At 41.9% G+C, this 10,735-nt stretch overlaps 2 pseudogenes; one reads left to right on the top strand and one right to left on the bottom strand.

Annotated features, from left to right (window-relative positions):
* Positions 1–5,622: 5,622 nt before the first annotated feature.
* Positions 5,623–6,901, bottom strand: LOC100392760 (asparagine--tRNA ligase, cytoplasmic pseudogene; annotated as a pseudogene).
* A 3-nt stretch (positions 6,902–6,904) lies between these two features.
* Positions 6,905–7,372, top strand: LOC118152050 (asparagine--tRNA ligase, cytoplasmic pseudogene; annotated as a pseudogene).
* The last annotated feature ends 3,363 nt before the right edge of the window (positions 7,373–10,735 follow it).

Genomic DNA, 10,735 nt, shown 5'->3' with positions numbered 1-10,735 from the left:
CCATCCATATGAGATGTGACTTGCTCTTCCTTGCCTTCTACCATGATCACGAGGCCTCCCCAGAACATGTGAAACTGTGAGTCCCATTAAACCTCTTTCTTATGTAAATTTCCCAGTATCAGGTATGTCTTTATCAGCAGCATGAAAGCAGAATAATACAGTAAATTGGTACCAGAAGTGGGGAGCTGCTGAAAAGATACCCCAAAAATGTATACGTTACTTTGGAACTGGGTAAGAAGCAGAGGTTGGAACAGTTTGGAGGGCTCAGAAGAAGACATGAAAATATGGGGAAGTTTGTAACTCCCTAGAGACTTAAATGGCTTTGGCCAAAATGCTGATAATGATATTGGCAGTGAAATCCAGGCTTAGGTGGTATCAGATGGAGATTAAGAACTTGGGAACTGGAACAAAGATGACTTTTGTTATGTTTTAGCAAAGAAACTGGCATCATTTTCCACTGCCCTAAAGATTTGTGGAACTTTGAACTTGAGAGAGATGATTTAGGGTATCTAGTGGAAGAAATTTCTAACCAATAAAGCATCCACGATGTGACTTGGGTGCTGTTAAAGGCATTCAATTTTATAAGAGAAGCAGAGCATAAAATTTCAGAAATTTGCAGCCTGACAACTTGATAGAAAAGAAAATCCCATTTTTTGAGGAGAAATTCAAGCTGACTGCAGAAATTTATATAAGTAACAAGGAGCTGAATGTTAATCACCAAAACAAGGGGAAATATGTCTCCATAGCATGTCAGAGACCTCCACGACAGCCATCACAGGTCTAGAGGCCACAGTGGCAGGGCCCCCATGCTGTGTGCAGCCTAGGGACTTGGTGTCCTCTGTCTGAGCCACTCCAGCCATGGCTGAAAGTGGCCAATGTAGAGCCCTGGCTGTGGCTTCAGAGGGTAAAAGCCTCAAGCCTTGGCAGCTTCCATGTGGTGTTGAGCCTGCCAGTGAGTGCACCAAAGTCAGGAACTGGAGTTTGAGAACCTTTGCCTAGATATTAGAGGATGTTGGGAAACACCTGAATGTCTAGGCAGAAGTTTGCTGCAGGGTAAGCCTCTCATGTAGAACCTCTGCAAGAGGTGTGGGAGGGAAATGTGGGGTTGGAGCCCCCACTAGAGTCCCTACTGGGGCACTGCCTAATGGAGCTGTGAGAAGAGGGCCACTATCCTCCAGACTCCAGAATGATAGATCCACTGACAGCTTGCACTGTGCACCCAAAAAAGTCAAAGACACTTAATGCCAGCCTGTGAAAGCTGCTAGGAGCAGGGATATACCCTGTAAAGCCACAGGGGTCAAGCTGTCCAAAGCCATGGGGCCCACCTCATGCATCAGTGTGACCTAGATGTGAGACATGGAATCAAAGGAGATCATTTTGCAATTTTAATGTTTAATGACTGAACTATTGGATTTCAGACTTGCATGGTGCCTGTGGCTGCCAAGTCTTGGGACTTGCACTCTCTGAATCCCCAGCACCAGCTGTAGCTTGGCTCCTTTTAGCAGCAGCTGAAGTGGCTGTGGTGCAGGGCACCAAGTCCTAGGCTGTACAGAGCAGGGGGGCCCTGGGCCTGGTTCATGAAACCAACATTTTTGCCTCCTATGCTTCTGGGCCTGTGATAGGAGGGGTTGCCAGGAAGGTCTCTGACATGCCCTGGAGACATTTTCTCAATTGTCTTGGTGATTAACATTCAGCTCCTCATTACTTATGCAAATTTCTGCAGAAGGCTTGAATTTCTTCCCAGAAAATGGATTTTTCTCTTGTACTACATCATTAGGCTGTAAATTTTCTAAACTTTTATGCTCTGCTTCTTCTTGAACACTTCACTGCTTAGAAATTCCTTCCCCCAGTTATCCTATATCATCTCTCTCAACTTCAAAGTTCCACAGATCTCTAGGGCAGGAGCAAAATACCACCAGTTTCTTTGCATAGCAAAGACTGACCTTTACTCCAGTTTCCAACGAGTTCCTCATTTCCATATGAGATCACCTCATCCTGGACCTTATTGTCTTTATAACTACCAGCATTTTAGTCAAAGCCACACAACAGGTCTCTAGGAAGTTCCAAACTTTCCCACATCTCCCTGTCTTCAGAGCCAAACATTCCCACATTTTTCTATCTTCTTCTGAGTCCTCCAAACTGTTCCAACCTCTGCCTGTTACCCAGTTCCAAAGTCATTTCCACATTTTTGGATATCTTTTCAGGAGTGCCCACTTCCTGGTACCAATTGACTGTATTAGCCTGTGCTTATGCTGCTTATAAAGATATACTTGAGACTGGGCAATTTATAAAGGAAAGAGGTTTAATGGACTCACAGTTCCACATGGCTGGGGAGGCCTCACAATCATGGTGGAAGGCAAAGAAGAAGCAAAGTCACATCTTACACGGCAGCAGGCAAAAGGGAGTGTGCAGGAGAACTCCCCTTTATAAAATCATCAGATCTTGTGAGACTTATTCACTATCATGAGAACAGCAAGGGAAAGACCTGTCCCAATGATCCAGTCACCTCCCATCAGGTCCCTCCCACAACACATGGGAATTACGGGAGCTACAATTCAAGATGAGATGAGGGTGGGGACACAGCTAAACCATATCAGGTCATAAGACAGAGAAGCTTTGTGTCCTTATTCTAAAAGAAAGGTATTTATTTGGGGACAGAGTATTGCAATGGGAATACTCATGCCATAGCACACTGTGTATATTCAGGGAGGTAAAGAAAGACAAAGCTTTTTTTTGAACAGGAAATACATTTATTTACTTAGTTTTAAATTTATTTTCAATAGTTTTTGGGGTTTTGCTTACATGGATCTGTTCTTTTAGGGATGATTTCTGAGATTTTACCTGGGCAGTATACACTGTATCTAGTATGTCTTACTCCCCTTTTATTTCTTACACCCCTCCCAGCTTTACCCCACCTGAGTCCTCAATGTCCATTCTATTATTCTTTTGCCTTTGTGTCCTCGTAGCTTATTTCTCACTTATAAATGAGAACATATGATATTTGGTTTTTTATTCCTGAGTTACTCCACTTAAAATAATGGGGTCCAGCTCCATCAAAGTTTTCATAAGACATTATTTCATTCTCTTTTTATGGCTTAGTAGTATTCCATGCTCTCTCTATATGCTATGTTCTCTGTATCCACTCACTGGTTGATGGGCACTTAGGTTAGTTCCATATCTTTACGATTGTGAATTATGCTGCTATAAACATACGTGTGCATGTGTCTTTTTCATATAATGACTTCTTGGGATTGCTGGATTGCTGAATGGTAGTTCTAACTTTAGTTCTTTAAGGAATCTCCATACTTTTTTTCTTTAGTGATTGTATTAATTTACATTCCCACTAGCAGTGTGGAAGTTTTCCCTTTTTACCACATCCATGCCAACATCTATTGTTTTTTGACTTTTTCATTATGGTCATTCTTTCAATTATAAAGTGGCATCTCATTGTGGCTTTAATCTGCACTTCCCTGATGATTAGTGATGTTCTGCATTTTTCACATGTTTTTTGGCTGTTTGTATATCTTCTGAGAAATGTCTCTTCATATCCTTTGTCCACTTTTTGATGAAATTATCTGCTTTTTTGCTTGCTGATTTGTGTTTCTTGTAGATTCGGGTTACTAGTCCTTTGTTGAATGTATAGCTTGTGAAGATTTTCTCCCACTCTGTGGGTTGTCTCTTTGCTCTTTCTTTTGTTGTGCAGAAGCTTTTTAGTTTAATTAGGTCTCATTTATATGTCTTTGTTTTCATTGCATTTGCTTTTGGGGTCTTAGTAATAAATTCTTTGCTTAAACCAATGTCTAGAATAGTTTTTCTGATGTTATTTTCTAAAACATTTATAGTCTCAGGTCTTAGATTTAACTCTTTGATCCATTTTGAGTTAATTTTTGTATAAGATGAGAGATTGGGATCCATTTTCATTCTTCTACATGTTGGCTGCCAGTTTTCCCAGCACCATTTATTGAATGGGGGTCCCTTCCCCATTTTATGTTTTTGTATACTCTGTATAAGATCAGTTGGCTTTAAGCATTTGGCTTTATTTCTGGGTTTTCTATTCTGCTCCACTGGTTTTCGTGCCTATTTTATATTAGTACCATGTTGTATTGGTAACTAGAGCCTTGTAGTATAATTTGAAGTCAGGTAACGTGACGTCTTCATATTTATTCTTTTTACTCAGTATTGTTTTGGCTATGCGAGCTCTTTTTTGTTTCCATATGATTATGGATTGGTTTTCATTTGTGTGGAATTTATTTTTCCATCTCTTTACCTTAAGTTTATGTGAGTCCTTTTGTATTAGGCAAGTCTCTTGGAGACAGCAGATATATGGTTGGTGGTTTTTAATCCGTTCTTCCATTCTGTATCTTTTAAGTGGAGCATTTAAGCCATTTATATACAACTTTAATATTGAGATGTGAGGCACTGTTCTATTCATCATGTTAGTTGTTATCTAGATACCTTGTTTTTTAAATTGTGTTATTATTTTATAGGGCCTGTGAGACTGATGCTTTAAAAAGGTTTGTTTTGGTGCACATCAGGCTGTTGTTTTAAGATTTAGAACTCCTTTTAGCATTCCTTATAGTCCTGGCTTGGTAGTGGAAAATTCTCTAAGCATTTGTTTGTCAAAAATAACTTTATCTCTCTTTTTCATTTATAGAGCTTAATTTTCCTGGGTATAAAATTCTTGGCTGATAATTATTTTATTTAAGGAGGCTAAAGAGAGGAGCCTAACCCCTTCTAGCTTGTAAGGTTTCTGCTGAGAAATCTCTGTTAGTCTGATAGGTTTTCCTTTGTAGTTTACCTGGTGCTTTTGTCTCATAACTCTTAAGACTCTTTCCTTCATTTTGAGTTTAGATGACCTGATGACTATGTGCCTTGGTGATGATCATTTTGCAATGAATTTCCCAGGAATTCTTTGAGCTTCTTGTATTTGAATGTGTATCTCTCTAGCAAGGCCAAGGAAAATTTCCACAACTATTCCCTCAAATAAAATTTCCAAACTTTTAGGCTTAATTTTTCCTTCAGGAAAACCAATTATTCTTAGGTCTGGCTATTTTACATAATTCCATTTTTCTTGGAGACTTTGTACATTTTTTTGGATTCTTTTTTATTTGTCTTTTTGGATTGAGTTAATTCAGAAGCCTTGTCTTCAAGTTCTAATATTCTTTCTTCTACTTGTTCTAGTCTCTTGTTGGACCTTTCCACTGCATTTTGAATTTCTCTGTCTTTCATTTCAGAAGTTCTGATTGGTGTTTCTTTAACATAACTATCTCTGGAAAAATTTTCATTCATATTCTGGATTGTTTAGAAAAGAACTTTAAGTTGTTTTTCACCTTTCTCTGGTATCTCCATAAATAGCTTAATAACTAACCTTCTACATTTTTTATCTGGCATTTCAGAGATTTGGTCTTGGTTTAGACTCATTGCTCAGAAGCTAGTGTGGTTTATTTGGGGGCATGATAGAACCTTGTTTTGTCATATTACCAGGATCACTTTTCTGGTTCCTTCTCATTTTGGTAGGCTAATTCTTCACGTTGTTCTTGAATTTATTTTTGATTGGACTGTGCTTGCTCTTTCAAATTTCCTTTTTTTTTTTTTTGCCTCTGAAGGATATGACATTAATATTTATAGCTTAATGAAAGGCCGTTTGGGGGGCTTAAAGTTCGGGTTGAGTTCATGCACTATGCTGGCTACAGGTGACTTTAATACTCGGTCTACCACATCACAGATCAAGTCCTTCAGCCGGTTCAGGAGGTCCTCAAAGCTCAGGAAAGGACACTTGGCTTCCATGTGAGTGTACTCAGCCAGGTGCCTTCGTGTTCTGGACTGTTGTGCAATGCAAACATCTCCCAGGGCTGGAAGGCAAGTCTCCAGGTACAACTGAGAGGACTGAGTCAAAAATGCCTCTTCCCAGCACTTTGGGAGGCCGAGGCATGTGGATCACGAGGTCAAGAGATGGATACCATCCTCGTCAACATGGTGAAACCCTATCTCTACTAAGAATACAAAAAAATCAGCTGGGCATGGTGGCGTGTGCCTGTAATCCCAGCTACTCAGGAGGCTGAGGCAGGAGAATTGCCTGAACCCAGGAGGCAGAGGTTGCAGTGAGCCGGGATCGCACCACTGCACCCAGCCTGGGTAACAAGAGTGAAACGCTGTCTCAAAAAAAAAAAAAAGCCTCTTCCCCAAAGTAGTCACACTTGAAGAGCATGGAGCCACCTTCTACTTGTGTTTGCGCTAGTGTTCACAGTACCCCCTATCAAAGAAGTGATCTCTAAAGCACCTGGTGATCATGGATCGTGCTCTGAAGATTTTGGACATGTTTTCTCCTCGGATCATCATGTGTCTGTTGTTGAGCTGGACGTCAACATCAGACTCCTCATTGATCAAGTTGTCAGCTCCTTCAGCAGGGGCCAAGCCAATGAGTTCCCAGAAGTCACAACTCATGGCCACCTGGAGTCTGCTTGCCCTTTGGGGTAAGATTTAGCGTTCCATACACTGCCACGCTACTCTCTGTGGTCAAGAGTAGTCCATTGTAGCACAGACTCAACTCATCTGCCAAGACACACTGAAGAAAACCTCTTCCATCTCGCAACACCAGAAACATTAAATTCTTTCCTTGCCTATGTAGCCTGTGGACCCAGCCAAACACCTTTACTCTTTGGCCTTGATATCCTTCTAAAGCACTAATCTTCACACATTTTGGCTCTAGGAGACTTTGATCATTTTTAATGGTAATCTTCTTGGCTTCCTCCAGGTTCTTTTCTCTTCATAAATTATCTTCTGCCTCTTTCTTATCCCGGGAGTCACTCTTCATTTGTTCCCTATGCCACATCTTTTTAATGTTCTTCATCTGTGATTCAGAAATAACATCCCACCTATCATTTTCTTTTTGTGAATCTACTATTCAGATGCTATCATGTGGCTAAAAGAACATGATATAAAGAAAGAAGATGGAAATTTTTATGAATTTGGAGAAGATATCCCAGAAGCTCCTGAGAGACTGATGACAGACACCATTAATGAACCAATCTTGCTCTGTCTATTTCCTGTGGAGATCAAGTCTTTCTACATGCAGCAATGTCCTGAGGATCCCCGTCTTACTGAATCTGTCAACGTGTTGATGCTCAATGTTGGTGAGCTTGTGGGAGGCTCAATGCGTATCTGGGATAGTGAAGAAATACTGGCAGGTTATAAAAGGGAAGGGATCAACCCCACTCCCTATTACTGGTATACAGATCACAGAAAATATGGCACACGTCCACATGGAGGCTATGGCTTTGGCCTGGAACGATTCTTAACGTGGATTCTGAATAGGTAACACATCTGAGACGTGTGCTTATACCCTCAATTTGTCCAGCGCTGCAAGCCATAACCCATTTCTCCAGAAGTGCAGAGGAAAGATTATGGAAAAAAAACAGGCTGCCTCTTTAAAAAAGAAAACAAAAAGCTAAAATCTTCCTTTTTTCATTCCACTGGGGTTTTCTCTTTCTTTTTTTTTTTCTGCTGCCATAAAAAGTACCCCAAATCACCTGAACATCAAGTAATATTAAGATTGTCATCTTAAGAAAGGATATCCATTACGAAGTTTGGGGGAAATATCTGGCATAAAATACATTTCAGCATTTTATTCACTTCATTCAAGTTAATCATTTTATTCAAGTTATATCAATTTAATTCAACAGTTTTAGATCATGTCCTAAGATATTTCAGTAACTTAATCTTTCTGTCCTTTTAAGTGTACCTGAAATTCTTTGATTTATTTTATTGTACCAATGAGTTAAAACAAAAATCTTGGAGGGGAAATTGGCAATATGGTATAAAAATTTGCTCATATTAGACCACAGTTTCAGCAGGAGACACTGGAATAAAATGAATACAGTCTTTTGAATCAGTTATTAATCTTTTCTAAGTCTGCATAGCTGCTTATAAGTCTGAGGCATGCTGACTCATATGGAAGAATTTATAAAAACAGACTTGCCTTAAAGGTGTTGAAGTAAGAGTATAATTTTGGGGAGAGTTCTTCAGTAATTCACAGCATCCCTCTTAGCATTAGTTTAAGGTAAAGAGGCAGATTGATCTTCCCTCTTTCCTGGTAATTCCTAAGTAATTAAGAATAAATAAGTTCCAAAAGAATTTGCAGCTGGAATCTTAATAACAACTGTAAGTGGCTGTTTTAGTTGCTACCACTCTGTCCTTACATCTAATCTGTGCTACCTTATTATTATTATTTTTTTTTGAGACGGAGTTTTGCTCTTGTTACCCAGGCTGGAGTGCAATGGTGCATCTCAGCTCACCGCAACCTCCGCCTCCTGGGTTCAGGCAATTCTCCTGCCTCAGCCTCCTGAGTAGCTGGGATTACAGGCATGTGCCACCGTGCCCAGCTAATTTTTTGTATTTTTAGTAGAGACGGGGTTTCATCATGTTGACCGGGATGGTCTCGATCTCTTGACCTTGTGATTCACCCGCCTCGGCCTCCCAAAGTGCTGGTATCACAGGAGTGAGCCACCGCACCCGGCCTGGTGCCATAGAGACCTGCCTCAGGGCTGGGTGGTTTGCGACAGATGCCATTTTGTTCATCTCATGTCATCTGCCTTCATATCCCATAGACAGAGATTCCATCCTGCAATCGACTGTCTCCCTTTCTATCTGAACCTATTTCCCAGCTCTGCCAATTCCAGAGTGGTATAATCCTGCACTGGGGCTCACTGCAGTCTTTCAGGTGGGGGCAAATCTTGGGCTATTCCCTGAATGCACAGTTGGTCTTCTTCTATCTTGATGGTGCCAACTGGACATGCAGAGAGTACAGGAAACACCATGGACTTGTCCCAATCTCCACTGTCCTTTTCATAATTGCTCTCTATGGGGTTCCAGGACTTAGGGTCCCAGAATTGTTTAGTCATAATAGCCCTGACTTGTTGATGTGGCAGCTGGCGACTCTTTGAATGACCCACCTGACAAGCCAGAGTCTATATTTTGCCATCCTGTGCCCAAGGGCAGGGCAGTGAGGTCTCCAATGTTTTAGCCCGAGCTAATCTGTTATCTATTTCTAGTCTCATCATTATAACTGATCACCCTTACCTGTACCCTACACTCAGTCTCTGGCTGCTTGGAGTGCAGTCAGGAGTGGCCAGCCAAGTGTGGCTGTGATGGCTTGGGCATCTGACTTTCACTTCTTTGGATTCACCCCCTGCCACAGCTCGTCCAGACCCTTTGGCATTTTCAGAGTGTCCTCACACTCATGCAGTGGGCCCCACCCATCTATTGGGCCCCAGGTGGATGTGGATGGCCATCTTGAGATTACTCCTGAGGACCTCCCCTTCCTGATCCCATCCTTTTGGTGCTCATGGGATATTCTCTGACCTCCTGGCTGGGCTTGGCAATTGTTGTACTGAACCCCTACTGACTCCCATAGGGATGGTACTGTGTCTGAGAGGCCAAAGAAGAGACCTGGAGACAGTGAATGACACATAGAGTTTATTAGGGGAACCTACAGACAGGGGTGGTTCAGTGGAGACAGGCTGGCAGGAGAACTGCTGCTGTTCATAAAAAGCAGCAATTTAAATAGCATTTTCACTTAGCACCCTCCACCTAGCACCCTCCACCCAGCACCCTCCACCTAGCATCTTCCACCTGACACTCTCCACCCAGCACCCTCCACCCAGCATCCTCCACCCAGCACCCTCCACCCGGCACCCTCCACCCAGCACCCTCCACCCAGCACCTTCCACCTAGCACCCTCCACCTAGCAACCTCCACCTAGCACCCTCCACCTAGCAACCTCCACCCAGCAACCTCCACCCAGCACCCTCCACTTAGCAATCTCCACTTAGCACCCTCCACCCAGCACCCTCCACCTAGCATCTTCCACCTGACACTCTCCACCCAGCACCCTCCACCTAGCAACCTCCACCTAGCAACCTCCACCTAGCACCTTCCACCTAGCACCCTCCACCTAGCACCCTTCACCTAGTAACCTCCATCTAACTCAAAACAAAAAGCCCTGATCCCCTGTTCATCCTATATTCCAAAGGATGGGCCCGAGATTTCACAGGGAAGAAGTGAACCTCTGGGTTGGCCACTTCCAGATTCCACAGCTCAGAACTCTGAACACACATTCTTTGTAGGGTCATTCTCAGGGTGTGCATAAGTTACTGCTGTCTGGCTCATCTGCATACACACTCTAAAAATAGTATCTATTTTTGGCCTGTTTGTGCCATGAATATTGCTGTTTCTTTAGGTGATGTGAATTAACTTAATTCCTCTTTGGAAAATTAGGGAGCTTTGTTTGAGAGGAAATATTAAATATTTTATTTGAAATGAGTTAAAAATATATGCTCAAAGATCATAAAGCTATTAAAACGATGTTTGGTATACACTGATTTAGGGTGTAAGAAATCAAGTGGAATGACTTGCATAACTAAACGAGAAACATTACTCTCTAATAAAGAACTAGTGAAATGTTCACGGTGAAATATTTCCTTTACACCAATTGTCTATGCTGAGATGATAGGTTCAGCTGGGATGCATGCATGCCTGAGAGGCAGTGAGGCATGTGGGAAGCATGTGAGTTTTGGAAGACAGTCCTGGATTTAAAGGTACAATTTACAGATGTGTCTGGGTCAATCACTCACAGCCTCCAAATTTCAGTTTCCTCATAGAATTTCTGCATAATAATGCCTGAATGGCAGGACTCCGGTCAGCAATCGAGGTAATATTTGCCGTGTCTTTCGTCCAA

The sequence above is a fragment of the Callithrix jacchus genome, chromosome 3 (genome assembly GCF_049354715.1).
Source record: "Callithrix jacchus isolate 240 chromosome 3, calJac240_pri, whole genome shotgun sequence".
NCBI classification, from domain to species: domain Eukaryota; kingdom Metazoa; phylum Chordata; class Mammalia; order Primates; family Cebidae; genus Callithrix; species Callithrix jacchus.
The sequence above is the reverse complement of the archived record's forward strand: the minus strand, read 5'-3'. Positions and strand labels throughout refer to the sequence as shown.